Consider the following 6,666-nt stretch of genomic DNA (forward strand, 5'->3'; position numbering starts at 1 on the left):
TCATAGAGTAAGGGCTAACGTTGAGTTAAGGTCTAGGTCCAGTCAAGGCTTTCCTCTTGATGTGGCTTGTGTCTCCACCTAAATCTCATCTTGAATTGTAGTTCCCATAATTCCTAGGTGTTGTGGGAGGGAGCGGGTGGGAGGTAATTGAATCATGGGGGTGGGTTTTTCCCATGCTGTTCTCTTGATAGTGATTAAGTCCCATGAGATCTGATGCTTTTGTAAAGAGGAGTTCTCCTGCACACGTTCTCTTGCCTGCCACCATGTAAGACACGCCTTGCTCTTCCACCATGATTGTGAGGTCTCCCCAGCCAGGTGGAAATGTGAGTCAATTAAACCTCTTTCCTTGATAAATTACCCAGTCTCAGGTATGTGTTTATTAGCAGCATGAGAACAGACTAAAATCTCTCCTGTGAAACTTCCCTCCTTTCTCAAAGTGAGTATCCTCTCTGGGTTCCCTGGCCATTCCTCCACACTGAATTGGAATCAGCTGTTTAGCTGGGCTCCCTCTCTAGACTGTAGGTACTCTGAAGAGATGAACTGTGTTATTCTCCTCTGAACCCCATAACAGTTTATTGAATAAATACATGAATAATAAAGCGCAGAGCCAGTAGTGAAAGGAGAGCTCTGCCCTTTTCCTTCTCCTTAGACAGACAGATCCTGAGGGAGAGCATAGAAGAGGTTATTGAAAACACAGAAGAGGTTGGGATGAGAATAAAAAGGACCTCACAAATTTCGGGAAAGACTGACTGTTCTGTAGCTGTGGTAACAAAAAGCCAGCGGACCCAGTTTTAAATCTGTTCAGTTAATTCGTGACAACTAGCCTCAGTGAACATGCTTTTGCAAACCAACCAAGCAATCAATATGACAATCAGCTAATAAGAATGGATTTGAAGGCCAGGTGTGCTGGCTAACGCCTGTAATTCCAGAACTTTGGGAGGCTGAGGTGGGTGAATCACGAGTTCAAGACCAGCCTGGCCAAGATGGTGAAATCCCGTCTTGACTAAAAATACAAAAATTAGCCAGGAATGGTGGTGGGTGCCTGTAATCCCAGCTACTCAGGAGGCTGAGGCAGGAGAATTGCTTGAACCTGGTATGTGGGGGTTGCCGTGACCTGAGGTTGCACCACTGCACTTGATCCTGGGTGACAGAGCAAGACTCAGTCTCAAAAAACAAACAAAAATCAGAATGGATTTGGGCCTGGCACAATGGCTCACACCTATAATCCCAGCACTTTGGGAGGTGGGTGGGTGGATCACTTGAGGCCAGGACTTTGAGACCAGCCTGGGCAGCATGGTAAAACCTCATCTCTACTTTTAATAAAAATACAAAAATTGGCTGGGTCGGTGGCTCACGCCTGTAATCCCAGCACTTTGGGAGGCTGAGGTGGGCGGATCACCTGAGGTTGGGAGTTTGAGACCAGCCTGACCAACGTGGAGAAAACCTGTCTCTATTAAATAATAATAATAATAATACAAAAATTAGTCTTACGTGGTGGCACGCACCTGTAATCTTAGCTACTTGGGAGGCTGAGACAAGAGAATTGCTTGAACCCAAGAGGCAGAGGTTGCAGTGAGCTATCACACCACTGCACTCTGGCCTGGGTGACAGAACAAGACTCTATCTTCAAAAAATCCAAAAAACTAGCTGGGCATGGTGGGCATGGTGGCAGGTGCCTATAATCCCGGCTACTCAAAAGGCTGAGGCATAAGAATCACTTTTAAGCCCAGGAGGCAGAGGTTGCAGTGAGCTGAGATCACTGTACTCTAGCTGGGGCAACAGAGCAAGACTCTGTCTCAAAAATAAAAAAAAATAATAATATATCCAAGTGACAACAAATCAATGTCGTGTCTCACTTATGCAATCACTCTTCTACAGATAATGTAAACCTATTTACATGTAGCACGGTGGGTTTGTTTACACCAGCACTGCCACAACATATGAGTAATGTGTTGCATTATGACGTTCCAATGGCTATGCCACTGGTGATAAGCATTTTTCAGCTCTATTATACTCTTATGAGAGCACCATCATATCTGTGGTGTCATTGACTGGAACGTTGTTATGCAGTGCATGACTGTACATGTATAACATGCTCTTGTCCTTTTCAGTCAACCATCCCTACAGCAGCCAGCAATATTGAGACCAGGCAGATGCTTACTGCATCAGCAGAACAGGGCACTAAAAACTGAGGCAAATTTTTGATATTTTGTAACAGGACACAAAATTTCTGCAAGTCATGAACAACTCAGTTTACTCTTGCTTAAATACTGAGAAAATGTATTATATTATATACAAGAACTAGGTTGAAAGGTTGGGCTCAGCCATGTCTTGAAGCATATACATTTTTTATATCTTTGCATTCTGCTGCTTCCCCTCATGGTGGTAAGGTGGCTGCCAGCTGCAAATAGGCCACGTGTTCCCCTGTTCACATTCAGTGGAAGAAGGAAAACCTCCTCCAACTATGAGATATAAGTTCTTCCCTTAACTTGTATTAGATAAATTTAAGTTATATATGCACCTGTGGACCAGGGAAAGGCCAAATATTCATTGCAATGGACTGATTAAAGTCAACCCATGGATGGGGGGATAGTTGAACAAAACTGAAGATACGTTAGGAAGAAGAAAGTGAGGTGCTATGGTCTGAATGTGTCTCTTTCCACAAATTTGTATTTGAAATCCCATCCTCATGGTGGTGGCATTAGAAGGTAAGGCCTAGGCCAGGCACAGTGGCTCACGCCTGTAATCTCAGCACTTTGGGAGGCTGAGGCAGGTGGATCACCTGAGGTCAGGTGTTCAAGACCAGCATGGCCAACATGGTGAAACCCCATCTCTACTAAAAATACAACAAATTAGCCAGGCATGGTGGCACTCGCCTGTAATCTCAGCCACTAGGAGGCTGAGGCATAAGAATCACTTGAACCCACGCAGTGGAGGTTGCAGTGAGCCAAGATCTCACCATTGCACTCCAGCCTGGGCAAGGCAACAAGAGGGAAACTCTGTTTCAAAAGAAAGAAAGGAAAGAAAGGAAAAAGAAAGAAAGGAAGGAAGGAAGAGAAAAAAAGAAAGAAAAGAAAGAAAGAAAGAGAGCAAGGCGCGGTGGCTCAAGCCTGTAATCCCAGCACTTTGGGAGGCCGAGGTGGGTGGATCACGAGGTCAAGAGATCGAGACCATCCTGGTCAACATGGTGAAACCCCGTCTCTACTAAAAATACAAAAAATTACCTGGGCATGGTGGTGCATGCCTGTAATCCCATCTACTCAGGAGGCTGAGGCAGGAGAATTGCCTGAACCCAGGAGACGGAGGTTGCGGTGAGCCGAGATCGCGCCATTGCACTCCAGCCTGGGTAATAAGAGCGAAACTCCGTCTCAAAAAAAAAAAAAAAAAAAAAAAAAAAAAGAAGAAAGAAAGAAAGAAGAAAGAAAAGAAACAGAAAGAAAGAAAAGGAAGGAAGGAAGGTAGGAAGGTGTGGGGCCTTTGGGAGATGATTAGGTCATAAGGATGGAGCCCTCATGAAAGGGATTAGCATCCTTATAAAAGAGGCCCAAGGAAGACTGTTTGTCCCTTTTGCCATGTGAGGACACAGTAAAAAGATGGCCTTCACCAGATATCAAAACTGCCAGTGCCTTGATCTTGGACTTCCCAGCATCCAGAACTGTGAGAAATAAATTTCTGTTGTTTAAGCCACTTAGTCTATGGCATTTTGTTATAGCAGCTTAAATGGACCAAGACATGGAAGACATGCTTGTCCTCGATCTCATATGACTCCTCTTTTGTGCAGAGCTTGAAATATACAGAAGGGGCTTCATATCTTGCAAAAAGAGGAAGGCAGCCTTAACAAAACATCATTTACAACAAGAGAGATTTCGCCCTTCATTTTCAATGTTCAAAACTCAAAATGTACTTGATTTTCTTTACGTGGCACAAGCAAAATTTAATAATTTACTTATAGCTTAGTAAAGAGTTTTTTAATTTGTCTAATTGCATTATGATAAAGTTAGACTATAAAGAATGCCTTCTGGGGTGGGGTGCAGTGGCTCACACCTGTAATCCCAGCACTTTGGGCGGCCAAGGCAGGAGTATCGCTTGAGCCCAGGAGTTCAAGACCAGTCTGGGCAACATAGGGAGACTTCATTTCTACAAAAAAAATTTTTTAATGTGCTGGACATGGCTGTGCATGCCTATAGTCCCAGCTAATTGAGAGGCTGAGGTGGAAGGATCATGTGAGCCTGGGAGGTCAAGGCTCCAGTGAGCCATGATCGTGACACTGTACTTCTACCTGAGCCACAGAGTGAGACCCTTTCTCAAACCAACAACAACAAAAATGCCATCTGGGATTCAGTATGGTCATTTTTTTTCTGATTACAAAGTCTATTGAACATGATGGGCCAAGTGCAGTGGCTCACGCCTGAAATCCCAGCACTTTGGGAGGCCGAGGCGGGAGGTTGAGGTTGGGAGTTTGAGACCAGCCAGACCAACATGGAGAAACCCCGTCTCTACTAAAAGTACAAAATTAGCCGGGCATGATGGCGCATGCCTGTAATCCCAGCAATTTAGGAGGATGAGGCAGGAGAACTGCTCGAACCCGGGAGGTGGAGGTTGTGGTGCGCCAAGATTGTGCCATTGCATGCCAGCTGGTCAGCAAGAGCAAAACTCCATCTCAAAAAAAAAAAAAAAAAGAAAGAAAAAGAAAAAGAACGTGATGGCAAAAGTTTGCTGGTTATAGAGAACCTAAAGTGGAAGTCTTCCCTTTCGTGCTAAGCATTTAAGCAAAATATATTACATATCTACAGCTGTGCCAGGTAGCTTTAAGTAAAAAGGGAACACATTTTAGGCACAGTTGCAGGACAAGTTGAAAGACTTGAAATTGTTCTTTAACAGCACAATTTATGTGTCCCCACCCAAATCTCATCTTGAATTGCAACTCCCACAATTCCTACATGTTGTGGGAGGAACCTGGAGGGAGGTGATTGAATCATGGGGGTGAGTCTTTCCTGTGCTGCTCTTGTGATAGTGAGTCAGTCTCATGAAATCTGATGGTTTTAAAAACAGGAGTTTCGGCTGGGCGCAGTGGCTCACACCTCTAATCCCAACACTTTAAGAGGCCGAGGCGGGCGGATCATGAGGTCAGGAGATTGAGACCATCCTGGCCAACATGGTGAAAACCCATCTCTACTAGGAAAAAACATAAAAAAAAAAAAAAAAAAAATTAGGTGGGCCTGGTGGCATTCGCCTGTAGTCCCAGCTACTCGGGAGGCTGAGGCAGGAGAATCACTTGAACCTGGGAAGCGGAGGTTGCAGTGAGCCCAGATCACGCCACTGCACTTCAGCCTGGGCAACAAAAGCAAAACTCCATCTGAAAAAAAAAAAGGAATTTCCCTGCACAAGCCTTCTTCTCTTGTCTGCTGCCACGTGAGATGTGCCTTTCACCTACTGCCATGATTGTGAGGCCTTCCAGCCATATGCAACATGTAAGTTCAATAAATCTCTTTCTTTTGTAAATTGCCCAGTCTTGGGTATGTCTTTATCAGCAGTGTGAAAACAGACTAATACAGATACAATAATGATGATTAAGTTCTAAAAATCTGTTCTGTTACAATCAAGCACAGCTAGCCTACAGATAAAGGACTCTCAAGAGTAATCTTCACAAAAATGAGGATATTCATTTGAAAGTATACATGTGTCACTGACACTCAGGATATGTTGAGGCCCAGGCAATTCACTTCCTTATACCACTGTTTGGCAGCTCCTGGAACTGTACTGTAGAAATCATGATTCTTCTTTCTTTCTTTTTTTTTTTTTTTTTACAGAGATGAGGTCTCACTATGTTAGCCAGGCTGGTCTCAAACTCCTGGGCTCAAACAATCCACCCACCTCGGCCTCCCAAAATGCTGGGATTACAGGCATGAGCCACTGCACCTGGCAGTCAGAATCTGCAATTGGTTGGTTAAAGAAAAAAGTCAGCTATGTGGGGCTGCATAAAATTATATCTTCAAAATTTTATTTTTAATTTAAAACATAAACAGGTTTATCTGCCCGCCATTCCTTTGATGTCAGGCTAAGACCTTTTCTTTTTTTTTTTTTTTTTTTTTTGTGGGGGAGTTTCGCTCTTTTTACCCAGGCTGGAGTGCAATGGCGCAATCTCGGCTCACCGCAACCTCCGCCTCCTGGGTTCAGGCAATTCTCCTGCCTCAGCCTCCTGAGTAGCTGGGATTACAGGCACACGCCACCATGCCCAGCTAATTTTTTTGTATTTTTAGTAGAGACGGGGTTTCACCGTGCTGACCAGGATGGTCTCGATCTCTTGACCTCGTGATCCACCCGCCCCGGCCTCCCAAAGTGCTGGGATTACAGGCTTGAGCCACCGCGCCCGGCCAAGACCTTTTCTTTGAGTGTGAACCTGCTGATGGGGGCTGCACAGAGGACATTGATTAGCACAGCAAGAAGCATTATCAATTTCAGCTTCAGTAGAATGCGGACTCAAGACACTTGTGAAGCAAAATGAGGGCAAAGTCCTATATTTTGACACTTCTCTCTCTCTCTCTCTCCCAAACATTCATGGTTGTTTTGCCCACACCTAATTCCACAGCATTTTTTTCTTTTTTTTTTTTTTTTTGACGGGGTTTTTCTCTTTTTTTCCCCGGTGGGGGTGCAATGGCGCGGTTT

General features: G+C 44.5%; 1 long non-coding RNA gene across 1 annotated transcript; it reads right to left on the reverse strand.

Annotated features, from left to right (window-relative positions):
* Positions 1-6,008: 6,008 nt before the first annotated feature.
* Positions 6,009-6,587, reverse strand: LOC116558222. Its single transcript, XR_004271907.1, has 2 exons — positions 6,382-6,587; positions 6,009-6,065 (listed from the first exon to the last, which is right to left on the reverse strand). It is a non-coding gene; the product is annotated as an uncharacterized LOC116558222 (long non-coding RNA).
* Positions 6,588-6,666: the final 79 nt, after the last annotated feature.

The sequence above is a fragment of the Sapajus apella genome, unplaced genomic scaffold (assembly GCF_009761245.1).
Source record: "Sapajus apella isolate SASKATOON/1434 unplaced genomic scaffold, GSC_monkey_1.0 scaffold21, whole genome shotgun sequence".
Taxonomy (NCBI): domain Eukaryota; kingdom Metazoa; phylum Chordata; class Mammalia; order Primates; family Cebidae; genus Sapajus; species Sapajus apella.